Below are 14,531 nucleotides of genomic sequence, written 5' to 3'. Positions count from 1 at the left end.
GCTCCGGGGCATTCTTACTCTCTGTAAGATATTTCAGACATATGTTCATCAGCACCTGAGGATCCAGCAGGTGAACACCCGGTGCACCTACAAGTTTTAAAAATTGGTTTACCATTTTACACTTTTCAAGTACACCAAGGAGTGCAGTGGTTGCTTCTTTTTGTTTAATAGTTGCTTTATGCTCCTGTATAGCGATATATGCTATAGTTATTCTTTCGCTTTCTTTATAGAAAATTCTCCCTGACGACGAGCTGTCGCTCGAAATGCATTGGGGATGCGTATGTTACTAAGTTACCGGATACACCTTTTGGATATTTGTTATTAATTATGGATACAATTTGAGTTTGGATACAATAGTTTACATTTGATTGATTCAACATATGATGGAATATGAAATGAATACCAGTCCAAAATAAATTGCCTCTCTAATGGAATTTACCCAGTGACTACTTGATTACTATTGGCATTGCGACTACATCGCATATGGTGAATTCAAGATTTGAACTTTACACTGCGTAAGGTTTCCTATTGCATCTGTTACCCAGCACCTCATGGACAGGAGTTGAACATCTCGAACTCCCACAACTTGTACTTCCAATTTTACCTAAAGTTTACTGTTGATTACCACGGAGTGCAGCGGTTCCTTTGTTTATTTGTTTTACAACCTTAGCATATATTCTGAGGTGAAGTAACTTGTGACTTACTGCATCCAGGCTCCAGTTGACCCACCCAACTGGCCTTTCAGAGACACCGGTTGTTTTGGAAATCCCCTAATGTCCAGCCCGATATAAAACGCAAAACATGTATTGTCAAAGGAAATCCATGGTTACAAATTACAATCCATCACTGATCCTTTTAAAGAAGGATGCGGCTACATCAGAATGATGGACACATACAAGTTCGCGCACAGAGTTAAGCTGAGGTCATTGGTAGTTGTGGTTCTCCTGGAGGTTCCAGTAATTGGCTAATTTATAGAGACAGTCAGCAGATAAATCAGCCCGCCATGTCTCGCATGATTAGAAAATAGTACACTGATCAGATCTAATTTTACTGACATTGGCGTGACTGTATTTTCAAGCTTGAGGCCTTTTTCAGGTCACTCTGGGACAGTCACGGTTTAGATGAAGCCTGAGAATAGAGGGTGCATGGAGAGTTTGGCAGATGGGCCACTACACTGGTGTTTGTAAGTGCTGCACTTTGAAATGTGATTACATTTGAGTGATGAGTTTTATGGAATACATATAAACAAAGTTAACTCTTCAGTTATATTTTCACCCATTGCAAAGTATTAATTTTACACACAGCAGGCATCTCGCTCCCAGAGGCTGGTAGACAGTGTCAAATACAGCCATTTTTCAAGTGGGAGAAATTTAAAGTGCAGAAAAAAGTTCCATATTCTGAACATTTTTTGCAGAACATTTTTTGGTACTTTAATTTCTCCCATAAAAAAAATAATTGAATGTTTGTGTTATACATTTAATAGTGGCACATGTGGTGAAAGGTATGTCCTGTGCCACAAGTATGCATGACACAGACTCTCATTCACCCATAAACATATATACCATTCACATGCACACATGTTCATACATCCTCAAAGACAACTCTCCCATAGAGACACATGCTAGCCCTGTCATAGTGCCCCATGTCAAAGTATTTTGCTCAAACCATAGTATCAGGCTCCATGGATATTCGGTTTAAAGTCAGTGTAACTGGATCTGGGGGTGTCTGAGAACAGTGCGCGAGTGGCTTGGCCTTCGGTAGCTCACAATGATTTTCACTGATCAGAAGTAGCTCTCACTAAAGAAAAGGTTGGAGTTCCCGGGCCTATACACCGTATTACAAGTGCAACTAAATTCAAACTTTTAACACTAATTTACAATATTTAGGGATCATTAAGTCCCCCAAAATATTCTTAGACTCTCCTTTCAATAGTAAATTAATCTCCTGAACAATATCCCCAAATTGTTTGCCAGACTTGAAACTCTGGCCGAACTTAATATTGACTGAGCACATAGAACCCCCCCTGCAGAGAATGACTCAGGGCTTTTTACCGTGCCCCATAATCATTTACTTGTAAAAGTACAAAGACAAAGTCCTTCTGCCTATAAAGGTTCATAACTAGGGGGACTTACAATGGAAGTGAAATGCAATTTTGCTATAACCAGATTGCATAGATCCTTTGACAGCATGTAGCAGCTAATGCCTGAATGGAAATTTCTCTTTCCATTTCTCTTATCCATCGCTCTTCTTCTATTGCTCTCCATAATGTTGAAGAAGCACTTCATCACATGGAAAGAATAGATGCCTGGAGATAAAGGAAATTAGATTGCTGGAGCTTGGCTGGGTAAATGGGATGCAAAGATGCTTAGTGATGTCTGCCGATAGGAGTACGACTAATAAGGTGAAGTACTGTAAGCTGACATGTAGATAGGGTGAATGAGTAATGGTAGTGTATGGCATGTTTACGAACAACCACCAAACACCTACTTCATTCTATAGTGTATCTTGGAGGAGTTTGTGATGATTGTAATTTGGCTCAATTGCTTCCCAGGTCTCCCTGTTTGTTATTTCTTATGTTTATTGGGAATTGGATGGCTGGGTTTAGGGCAACTGAGTCATTTTTCCTGACACTGGGCTCTGTGTTGTTACCGTTCTAATTGGGGTGTGAGATACAGGGGTGTGGCATGGGAGTGGTTTTTATGGTAACTTGGGTGGGGTGCCTGGGTTTGAATGTCTCTCATTCCACACAAAATAGTTTCACAGGGTAACTTGTGGCAGTGGAATATCTGCTCTGGATGGCCTGCTAGCACTCTCTTAGAATGCCAGGGTAATCAAAGGGGTTGTGAGACGCCACAGAATTTGCTCTTCGGTGTATGCCCCTTTAATGTTCCCGGAGACACACTTAAATAAAGGAATATGTTATGGACATGGAGGGGTCAGTTCATCTCTTCATTTTTAGCATCCACCATGATGTGGGTACTGATCATGAACAACTGCGGAGTTCCAGGGCAGCAAAATGAGTTGTTTTAGGATAAAAGTTGGAAATAAATCATTGTAAGGAGCACATGGCACTGCTGAGATTGGTTACCACTAAATATAGATCCCTGGAATTGATATTGTAAAGTTTCATCTAAATTATTTGGACCTAGTGACATTGTCTTTTAATCTTAACAATTGTACTAAATTTAATATTGAATGACAATAACACACTGGGCATTGTCTTCTCCACATGGTCACAGAATGTACACTAACAATAGAGGATTAGATGGCAACAGTGCAATGATAAGTAATCATTATCAACAGCTTTGCACCTGGATATTGATACAGAGAACATGCATATAACTGTACAACACAGCAGCCCCCAAAGTAGCCCCAACAGTTTAATACCCCTAAATTGCATCTAGTTGCTCCAGATGTTCATGTGTTTTTTGGGGGCATCCTCGTGATTTATAAATTGACACTTCCAGTGCCATACAGTTCTCCATGCCTCGTGCTCGTCTGTCCAGATCAGATGGGTCAGCGTCTCGCCATGTCTTCACTATGTCTCTCATGGCACTAATGAGTCTAATATGTATGAATTTTTGTGTGCACCTGTAGGTGTTTATGTCCTAAAGGATATTGAGCAATGCAGGAACTAAATGACTACTGTTTTCAGCTTATGCCATAACAAACTAAAAGCAAAGCAAAAACTTTTTCCAAAAAGGCATATTGCTAATATCAATAGAAGGCCGCTTCCATTATAAAATTTATATCCTTCTTAGGAATTATTAAGAATAACAATCAGAAGTCACATTACATCTTGTAGTAAAAATTGGGTATTATTAAAACATTGAGCCACAATTATCACTTAATTAAAAGACTAAAAATGTGTCACATCTTAGATCCCAATTGCATTCAGTAGACAGGATGGTGCCGCGTTGCAGATTTGGTAATCATCGATTATATAACATAGCGCCAATGCATCCATGCTATACAGCAATCCTCCTTTTTATCTAATTTTCTTTCCTTTTTTTTTTACACACTCTAACCCCCCTATGGCAGATGTAGTATCTTGTGTTGCATCAGTAGAAATTGTAGATTTTATATTATAAGTAGAGGTACTAGCGTAGGCGCCCTTTAAAAATATAGGATAAACAGGAGACTTCCTTACAGAAACTCTTGTTGTGGTCTTGTCTACCAGCGACCGCTGGATATGGTTTCATTTTGATCACTTATTTTAGGTTCTTCAGATTACTTATTTTAGATTCTTCAGCTTGCAAAGTGTCCTGGTCATCAAATAATGTCTTCAATGAATATACATCACTGTGTACTTTTTGTCGTTCCTATTATTAATCGCTTTATTCGATTTAACTCTCTTCATCGTATGTTCCAGTGTGCTAGGATCAGTATTTGTTTGACTAAGTACTTCTAATTGGTTTAATGGGGCAACACTTAGTGTCTATAGTAGTATTTAACTGGGCCGTTTGTGGGTGAACCGCTTTGTGAGCCCCATACAGTTTTTTCTTACTAGACAGTACATTTGTTTTCAGATTGCTCTCTTGTGCCTATGCAGACTGGCCATATAGTGCACCATTGTTTTTCCTTCGAAATTGGTCAACCAAAGAACACACAACTGTTCTGGTCCCGGTGCTTCCCAGGGGACCCATGCCCAAAACGACACTATGGACATTGTGGGTTGAGACATTAATGGATGGGGGTTTGCAGCCAACATCCGAGTATTGAATTCCCATTTTTTCAGGAAAATCGGGGGACCGCTGCGAGTGGGGTTGCGGAGTGGGAGGCTTACAAAGTGACGCTGCATGGAGAATGTATGACAAATGTGTTTAGGATGAGGAGGGAACTAGAACGGGAACTACTGGGACTGGATAGAGAGCAGGCGGACATGGGCACAAAGACTGACCTGGAGCCCTTAAACAACAGGTGGGAGAGGTCTGGAGTAAATTAGAAAAATAAGCGCACAAAACCTACAGACAGAGGATGTTTGGCGAACGGGCCAAAGCGGGGTGGATGCTGGTGTGGCTGTTACGGCAGGAACGCCCGCAAATGCTTAGCCTCAATCTGAGAGGGGACACGGGAGATGCCATTATAGACAGACACAGAATAAACAGTGCCTGTGTGGAGTATTGCCTCTGGGTTTGCAGAGTCGGCCACAGTGGCTATGGAGATCATCGAAGAGTATCTAAAGGATGTGAGATTGCAGGGCCTAACTGCGGACCAGCGTCAACAACTCGAAGTGCCGTTGGAAATAACAGAATTGCGGAAAGCGCTCAATACCCTACCATGGGGAAAAATCCCAGGAGCAGATGGCTTCCCAGCGGAAATGTAACAACTGATGTCCTCTCAGCTACTGGAATGCCTACTGGACATTTATCTTGAGGCACAGGAGATGGGAGCGCTGGCCCGAAGAATAGGTAAGGCAGTGATAGTGCTGATTCCAAAGGCGAGGTGAGACCCTGCTAATCTGGCTTCCTACAAACCACCATCCATGCTCAATATGGATGTTAAATTGCCTTTTAAAGTGCTGACAAATAGGTTCCCTCATACACCCAGACCAGACAGGGTTTGTACCTGGAAGAAGTACGATGTATAATATTCGAAGACTCAGCCATGTGATGCCTTCACTGATAGGCTCCCCCAGTCCCACCGCAATGAACGTGTTGGACCTCGGAAGGGCGTTCAACACAGTGGGATGACAATATCTCTCGGCAGTCCTGTGACACATGGAGTTTAGTCCCAACTACATCAAATGGATGCAGCTGTTATACACGAACCGAGTGGCCAGGGCCCGCACAGGCAGCGTGGTATCAGTTGCGTGGAGTCTGGGCTGAGGGACCAGGCAGGGGTGCCCCCTCTTCCAGGATTATTCACGCTGGCAATGGAACCTCTTTAAGGTTGAATGCGTGCGAGGCTGAGACTTTGGGGTATCCACCAAGGCGGACAGAACCGTGTGGTGTCCCATATGCGGTCGATGTTCAACTCTACTTGAGTGACTCGGCAGAGGCGATGAAGGATTTGAACGACTTTGCAGTAGTATCAGGATTGCTTACTAAAAAAATAAAAAGTAGCCTGTTCCCCCCTGGGGTGGTTGGAACAGTAGGGAGAGATTGTCCCATGGGTCCTGGAACCATGGTGGGAGTCTGACCGATTCCGATACTTCCGCATATGGATTGTACGAACAATGACAGCACATTATGACTTAAATGTAGGAGCATTGCTCAGGGGGCTTGATAACTCTGTGGAGTTCTGGGTTAGGCTGCTGCTGTCGCTAATGGGCAGTGTGTTGGTCACGAAAATGGTGCTCCTACCTCAAAGCCTGTACATGGTGCAAAATGGCATGTGCCCAATCCCAATCAGCCAGGCCCGCTCTAAAGGCACTCCATTGGCTCCCGGTCAAAGAGAGAGTGACCTTCAAAGCCCTCTGTATTGCTCACAAGAGCATGCAGGGGAAAGGACCTGCTATTCTGAAGGACATGATTCAGCCATATAAGCCCACCAGAGCCTTACGCTCCAATAATAAACACCTCCTTCAGATAAAGAGAATTAGGAGAGCCCGTTCAGGTGGCAGGAGCTTCTCTATTCATACTGCACACGCCTGGAACTCCCTCCCACTCTCACTACGCTCTGAACCAAACCTGCTCAGGTTCAGGAAACATTTGAAAACTTATCTATTTCCAGAATAATTCTAAATCTGTTCTGTTTCACATAGGCAACTTGCTCTGATTCTCTATAAGCGCTGGGATGCCTCTGGGTAACCGTGCGCGGTACAAAATTCGTTAATAATAATAATAATAATAATAATTGCAACATTCCGTCAACTCAACCAGATGCTCAACCGGCTGGTCTGGGGTGGGAAAAGGAGTCAAGTGAATCTGGAGACTCTCAATCCCCCTTTAATGGAGGGACACTGGGACTTCCAGACTGTTTCTATACTGCGTGGTGATGCAGCTGCAGCATGCCGACAGCTGGTTTCCAGATGAACCCAACTTTGAGCAGAGTCTACTGGCTGAGTCCAGCAGGGCATACTCACTCTGAGAGCTTTTCCTAATCGGTTGAGGAGTCCCTTGAGATCTATTCTACTTGTCAAGGCAGCTGGTGGCATCTGGCCCAGAGTGGTTGTTAAACCCCTGCGTAGGGCTCCCTTCCCCGAATCCGTGACGCTGTGGAACTTCGGCCCCTCTCTGCTCTGCAGAAAACGATGTCCTTTGGCAAGTGGTGTGAGGGAGGCTGTGAGAACGTGGGGGACCTCTACTATAAAAATATATTTAGTACCTTTGAGCACGCGCGGGAGCAGTTTGGGAACAGAGCAATTCATACAATATGCTACATTGTCCCTTGTGGCCTGCCAGGTCTGGTCCACAAACCCAGACAAACCACTGGAATATGGCGTGGCGCAGCAGCTGACGGGCTGTAGGCACCTGATCATACACATGCACAGGGCACTGCACAAGGAGACGGAGAGGGCGAGGGGCATATGGGAGATTGTCTGTCCAGATGCGCAGTTAGAGCGGGACTGGAAAAAGGCATGCGGGGCAGTGAAGTCAATATCACCCAATGCTAGATTTAAGCGGACTCACTTAAACTAACCTACACCAAACATACTTGCACAGTAAACTGACCAGGATCGACCCTTCCAGCCTGGTTGCTTGCGGGAGATGCAGATTGTGTGCAGCGGATTTCCTACACATGACCTGGATATGCCCAGTTGTGGCAAGTTTCTGGGTAACCATAACGGAGGAACTATCACATATCATGAAAATCAGGGTGGAGGGGACAGTACAGATCTGCCATCTGGGTATCCTTAAGAAATGGAGGAAACGAAAAATGGGAAAACACATGGTGGTGCTTGGTTTAATGCTAGCTAAATGTAGAATTGTAATACACTAGGCAGCACTAAAGGCCCCCACAGGTGCAGACTTTGAAGTAGGATTTACTGGACTTGGCGCTTGCGGACACCAATCACATGAACCAAACAAGACAATAAGGTTGCTTTTACCTTTTCTTACTAAGTTATACAATTTGATAAAAAATGGTGAACCAATATCTAAAAATTTTACGGAAGCGGTTGTGGTCTGCTTTCTTATGAAAGATAAGGATCCCACCGCTGCTGGTTCATACAGACCTATAAGTCTTTTAAATAAAGACTAACATTTTAATGAAAATTTGGGCAGTAAGGTTGACTCCGGTTGCACAACAGGTGGTTCATATTGATCAGTAAGGTTTAATTCGGAATGGATCTATGGCCTCTAATACATATTTTTTTTACAAAAGCCATGGATTGCCTGTCAGTCAACAAGGTTAAGGCAGCGGTTTTAATGCTTGATGAAGAAAAAACGTTTGACCTTGTTGACTGGCAGGCTTTGTTTTTTCTATGATCTAAGTTTGACTTGTCTGAACGTCTGGTCAAAATGATAAAAGATTTGTACTCAGGCTCAGAGGCGAGAATCTTGATTAACAGAGAATCGGCGGGTATAGTCAAGATTCGATGGGGGACAAGACAGGGATGCCCGCTATCCCCCCTTTTATTTGCACTTTTTATAGAGCGCTTGGCAATTAAAATCCGCAATAATCTCCAGATAATGCCTCCAATAGCAGAAATGTCAACAATGGAATTATTTGCAGATTATGTTATTTTATATTTATCAGCAGAACCATCTAATATCTTAAATGCATACAAGGAAGTAGAAGAGTTTACACGAATAGGTGGGTATAGACTAAATCAAGCAAAGACGGAGGTACTTTGGTTCAATGCCCCATCTGTGTGGCTGCCTTTTCTCCCTCAGCAGAATTCATCTAATCCGATTAGATATTTAAGTTTATATGTAAATTGTCATTATGGTCATCTTTTTAGGCAAAATATGGAAACACCCTGGAAAAAGCTAAGAGACTATTAGATAGATGGTCTCTTCTTCCTGTAACTTTAATAGGCTGTGTATCATTGGTAAAAATGTCTATCTTGCCATTATTTGTATTTTTATTTATTCACCTTCCGATTAAAATCCCTAAATCCTATTTCTCTGAAGTACATGCATTAATTTGGAATTTTATAAGGGCACAGAAACAGCCAAGGACCTCCTTAGCAATTTTACAACTAGATACGTCCGGGGGGGGCTTGTCATCTCCAATCTCAAGGTTTATTACCAGGCTGCTTTATTGGATTTACTGATTCAACTCCCATTGGCAGCAAAAAAAATTGAGAATTTCTTATTAAAAAGTATGGTGCAGGAGAGTGCAATCCAATTACCCGTTTTTTTACGTTTTCCGAAACTCCCTAAAAAAATCGAGATAAAAGGCATTAGTTAACCTTGCTTGTGGCATACAAGTATTTTTTAATCTACATAAAATTCCTAGATACCATCTATATTCAAAAATTAGTGAGTGTCAGCCCTTTGGTTTGCAGCTTTCTCGGGGGTCTTTGCAATTATGGCAAGTGGTGGGTTTTGAATATTTGGGTGACTTTTTAAGTACATCTAATTTGATTACCAACGAGATGTTGTCCCAGCAGTTGGTCCCTAGGTTTACAGCTTTGGCATTTAATTTTAACCAAATTTCAAGCTTCTTAAAAGCAAATTATGTTGTGACTAATAATGAAGCTTTAAATATATTAAACCAACTAAATGGCCAGGGCCTATGTGTAGTAGGCAATTGGTATTCCTGCCTAATACAGCCGGGCCAGCAGACAGTGCTAAATAACTTTTTCCTAAACTATTGAAAAAAAACGGCTGCAGTGTCAGCAAAAAGGAATGGCAGTCTCTATGTGAAGTAAGCCATAAAGTGCTTGAGCTGCAAACTATAACAGAATGGCCTATTTGTCAAGATGGCTAACTTATTATACACCTAAAAGACTGAATACAAATTTTCCAGCCTCTTCTGAGTTTTGTTTTAGATGTGGGAACCCAGAGATAGGGTCCTGGAACCATATTTTTTTCTACTGTCCCGATCTATATCAATTCTGGACTGATGTTTTTTTCGAGGATTAATCAATGCCTAGCTTTATCAGCCCACATTATTCCTACTATTGAATTAGCTCTTGTTGGGTGTTCAATAGAGGTCCAACATTCGTCTAAATACCAACAATATTTCTGTTTAATGGCTATTGCAGTGGCCAGGTCTCTAATTTTACAAAATTGGAAGTCTAATAAGATACTGTTGTTTCAGCAATGGCAAGAAAAGATGGTTAAGACGTATATATGGGAGGAAGCATATGCCAAGCAGATAGGGTCTCTTAGAAGATTTGTAGCAATCTGGTCAGGGTTTTTCAATAATGCATTTTAAAATGTTCATAGTCATTTATACCCTCAATGTGTTATAAAAGTAGATTATTATCGATGTGGTATTTGATCATTTGCACTTTATTTCAAAGTATAAATAAGTTGCTGCTATCAATTTATTGCCTGCATTGTTACTGTTAGCACTTTATTTCTATAGCATTAGCACTTATTGATGTATTCATGAACAGATGGTTTCATTGGTTATATGTTGTGACTCTTCTTATGTCATCGATATTTCGGGTGTTTCAATTTTAGCACTGTATTGATGTTGTATCAGCACTTTTTTGATGGAGTTTTTGGATCTGGCAAGGATAGCACCTTAGTCAGACTGCACTAGCACTTTATCATTATAATTATGAACTGATTACTAGTTTGGACATAAGCTGCTGAGTCTTTTTTTGATATCCCCTGATGCACTCTTAGCTTTTTATTGCCAGTGCACTATTGTTTTACTTATGTATGCAGGAATTGATTATTTCATTGATCTAAGCTGTATTATGCAATTCAGTTGTTTCTCTTTTTTTTTGTTGCAATCCACTCAATAAATAAAAAATAAAAAAATAAGGTAGAAGAGGACCTGGAGAAGTGGGGTCGGATGATAAACAGAACTGAGGAGCATCTCAATGACCAAACACCTAGCCAGGCCACAGATGAGATAGGGACACTGAATAGCATACTGTATAGACAGTGCATTAGAGAGCACCTAGCTGTATTGACATGAGTCACTTTATAACCAATGGGCCTGATACCTGAGTATAATACAGAGATGGTTGCAATGACAATGTTAATGTGTTTACCTTGCTAAAAGCCAATAAAAAGACTTTCAAAAGAATAAACAGAATGCACAATATCAAAGTTAATGTTGGGGATACATGATGTGAACCTACCCAATCCTAATATTCTCTGTAGGGTTTTTAAGGCTTCTGAAATAGCGATTTCTTGGATTGTTGTTGGTGGTTGTTTGGGCTGGGGTCCGTGATGCCTGCTCAGTGGGTCTGCAACTATCTAGAAAATTAAATAATGTTAACAGATTAATAAAAAAAGGGGGAAATGTAAATTAAAAACATTAAAATGTTCTGTAAATGTGAAAGATTTTGGAGTTAGAGATTAAAAAAAAGTTGGTATCCCCAGATTGAATTGTTGGACCAGTACATGTGGACAAACAGAATATAAGTATGGGCGACGGGTAGCCGCAATTCAATTTAGAAAAGCTCCAACTTAACCGTTTAAATTCAAATTTTGATTTTCTTTTTGTTTGTGAATACATTAAAATATTTAATCATTTGTGTATTTGATGAATGCTTGTTTCTCTATTTGTGTGTATTGGTTTGTTGTTCAAATCTTCAAAATGTCTTAGGCATGGGTCTCCCGCTTCTAGCAAAGACTCATTGGTCTCCCTGGATTCTATTAATGTGTCTGTGGGGGTCCTGGCGTTCTAGTAATGATTAAGCGGGGTCCACAGACGTCAAAAGGTTGAGAACCGCTGATCTAGTTCTTAATTACAAGAGCCAACAGCCATATCCTCTTCACCTTTCAAAGGTGATTATCCTATTCCCTCTATTTAATCAGTTCTTTCAGCTTCTTCTATGCTCTCAACCAGATTGGAGTCTGCCAGAACCATTGGTGAGGCTCTTGATGCTGGTAAGTCTGGAAAAAATAGTCAATCAGGGTGGGTGTAATCATTCATGAGTGAGGAGTTTGTAATTCGTGGGGATAAGGTAGGAGGGTTTGCTAATTTACTCAGATTGAAGAGATTGTCAGGGCTTCCATCCAGTCTTGTGTCACATATATGTTGTTTGTACACTGCACCATTCACTGTTATTTTTCTTACTTTGGGTCTTGGACACGTTTTCGTTAAGCTATTTGACACCGATGATGAGAACAGGGCCGACCTGGTGAGTACCAACCAGGGGCCCCATTGGTGGTGCGCCCGTGAGGTGTCATCTAGCTATTCACACCTTTTCCTAAATGTTGTCCCTTTGAGTGAATGTCTGTATTGTGTTGGATGGTTTTCTGTTTATCAGAGATGGGCTCAATTTTTAACGTTGGCAACAGCCTGAAACGGTGGTATAATCTCTATGAATAGAGATATAACTAGAGTGCTCTCTGGACGATCTAGAACTGTTTACAGCCTGACTTATTTCTGCGTTGCCTTGAGGACTGGGTCATTTTTTGATTAGGGCTTCCATCCACCCAACATGCCCGCTAGTTCCGACGCATGCACCACTTGCACTGCCGCTACATCTACTACAGACGTAACCTACTTATGCCTATTTATATTGGCTGGAAATGTGTTTAATCCAATTACACCACCTTGGATGTGATTCGGGCCTCTTACATCTCACAGCGCTTGCTGCTGAAAATTCAGTAATCTGACGACAACCATGGTCATTACTAGTTGATGAGGCTGTTTAAGGATTCCAACACTTTACCTGAGCTCCCAGGCAGGGTGGCAAGTGTCTGCATTTAATCTTACAGTCATGCTGGCTGATGTCCAGGGGGTATCAGCCTTCACAGTGTATCAGGTGGAAGTGCTACAATGTACTACACTGTTTAGATACCCAATACTTGCAGTCAGGCTACGCCGAAGACAGCTGACCGTCTCCAATGCCCTGTAACCAGCAGCCAAACTTTGATGGTAATCCTTTAGCGCACATGTATTCCCTTGTCATACCATTATGATCTGCCTGCCTGTGGTCCACACCTTGGTTTCCCATACTCGTACTACCCCCCAACACTAGCGAGCTACTGCCACTGGTGAATGACGCTAATTCACAGGCAAGGACAAGGAACCAGCAGAACAGGATGCAGGAACCAGTTTTAATATGCTCAACAAGAATTGAGAAAGTCACTGTGAAAGAGAGCATAATTCATTAATACAACTTAGCCCATTCTTAGAAAATAAGAAGCATTGTGCTATTTTCTACCATAGCAGCCATTTCCAGGTCATACTAGCAGTCAGACTCTTAAGGGACAATTCGACAAAGTGGCAAAGTAGCCTCAGATGCAGCATAGCCTAGTTCAACGTAACTTCTAGTTGAGCCACAAGTGCCTTCCTGTTTCGCCACCTCCACCCTTTCGTAGCACTGCTTACCACCAATAAAGCATCCGTGGACCTCTATGGATCTGGTCACAGACAGTTTTGTCTACAATGTCTACCAAGAAGGGGGCGGGCGTAGATTGATCCTCACATTGGCCGCAAGACTGTATTCAGCATGAAAGGATGGGCTAGGCTAGGCCGCGGCGGCAGGATGGGATCTAGGCCCCTCAATCAGCCTTCGTGACCCAACAGCTCAGCCAAGCAGGTTGGACATAGGACCTTGGGGGAGGACCGCACTGCCCATGTCCCTGGCTTCAAACAGCCAGGCACCCCAAAAAGCAAGACACTCAACTAAACATCAGCAGCAGGGCGGCACAATGTCAGTAGATAAAGGCACAGTGATGTAGGGAGAATACGCATCAGATACTTGTGACACGGAGCTGGACGGGGTCACCAGCGTGCCAGCTGCTACCGCACACACTCACTGGCTCGCCTCTGAGTCTCTGTGTCACAAGCAGGAGGAGGAGCAGCCTATGTGCATTGCCTCCCAGTGACTCCAGGAAATGAGCAATGCTGACTTCCGGGTCAGCTCAGTCTGACAGTCCAAAACTGCCCTCAGTGTCCTGCCCACAAGAAGCGACGTCTCCAACAGTGCCAGACAGCGTGTGTGAAGTTCCCACCAGGGTCCTCACTCCACTGATATTCCTGGGAATGATCCTGCCCAAAGCGGCAACGTTTCTTCGGTGTAAGGCGGGTTCTGGTGAAGTTAGCCAATTGGATCCAGCAGACCAGCAGTGCGGTTGCTGCAGGCTACAAGAGTGTCCGTGCATTTGTCATTGGTAAGCGGTTCCACATCTGTTTACCAAGCTCGCCTGAGTGTGACATGTGTTGGGGATATGGATTACTAGTGAGTGACATTACAGGGATTGTAGGCATATTTCGTGTCTTCCTAAATCCTCTATCAGCAAATTGAACTCTTGGTACTCTTTCAGGCTGCTGTGCAGGGAAGTTGTGCATGATACAATTGTAACCAGTGACAAATGGTTGTTTGGGCATTCCAGACTCGGATTTAGGATTCATGAAGGAGCTACGGGTAGGGCTGCACAAGACGTCTCCCAGTTTGGATATCCAAATGTCGTGTCAGTCCCGGACGCCCTGCAAGTCCTGCACGTCTCCAAGCTTGGCCCCAACCATAGAGGGGTTTATCGCTTGAATCCACCCCT

The 14,531-nt window shown here is 42.7% G+C and overlaps 1 protein-coding gene and 1 long non-coding RNA gene across 4 annotated transcripts in view; one reads left to right on the top strand and one right to left on the bottom strand.

Annotated features, from left to right (window-relative positions):
* Positions 1 to 14,531, bottom strand: part of LOC144798450 (uncharacterized) — a 1,486,395-nt gene that overhangs the window by 240,325 nt on the left and 1,231,539 nt on the right. Inside the window, exon 14 of one of the 2 annotated variants that reach the window (XR_013603538.1) lies at positions 11,156 to 11,273. The exons of the other annotated variant lie outside the window; for it this stretch is intronic. This is a non-coding gene — a long non-coding RNA (uncharacterized LOC144798450). The remainder of the gene's footprint in view (positions 1 to 11,155; positions 11,274 to 14,531) is intronic. 2 annotated transcript variants of the gene reach the window in all.
* Positions 1 to 14,531, top strand: part of PARD6A (par-6 family cell polarity regulator alpha) — a 355,509-nt gene that overhangs the window by 15,359 nt on the left and 325,619 nt on the right. The gene's annotated exons all lie outside the window — the stretch shown is intronic.

Source organism: Lissotriton helveticus, chromosome 12 (genome assembly GCF_964261635.1).
Source record: "Lissotriton helveticus chromosome 12, aLisHel1.1, whole genome shotgun sequence".
NCBI lineage: Eukaryota > Metazoa > Chordata > Amphibia > Caudata > Salamandridae > Lissotriton > Lissotriton helveticus.
The sequence above is the reverse complement of the archived record's forward strand: the minus strand, read 5'-3'. Positions and strand labels throughout refer to the sequence as shown.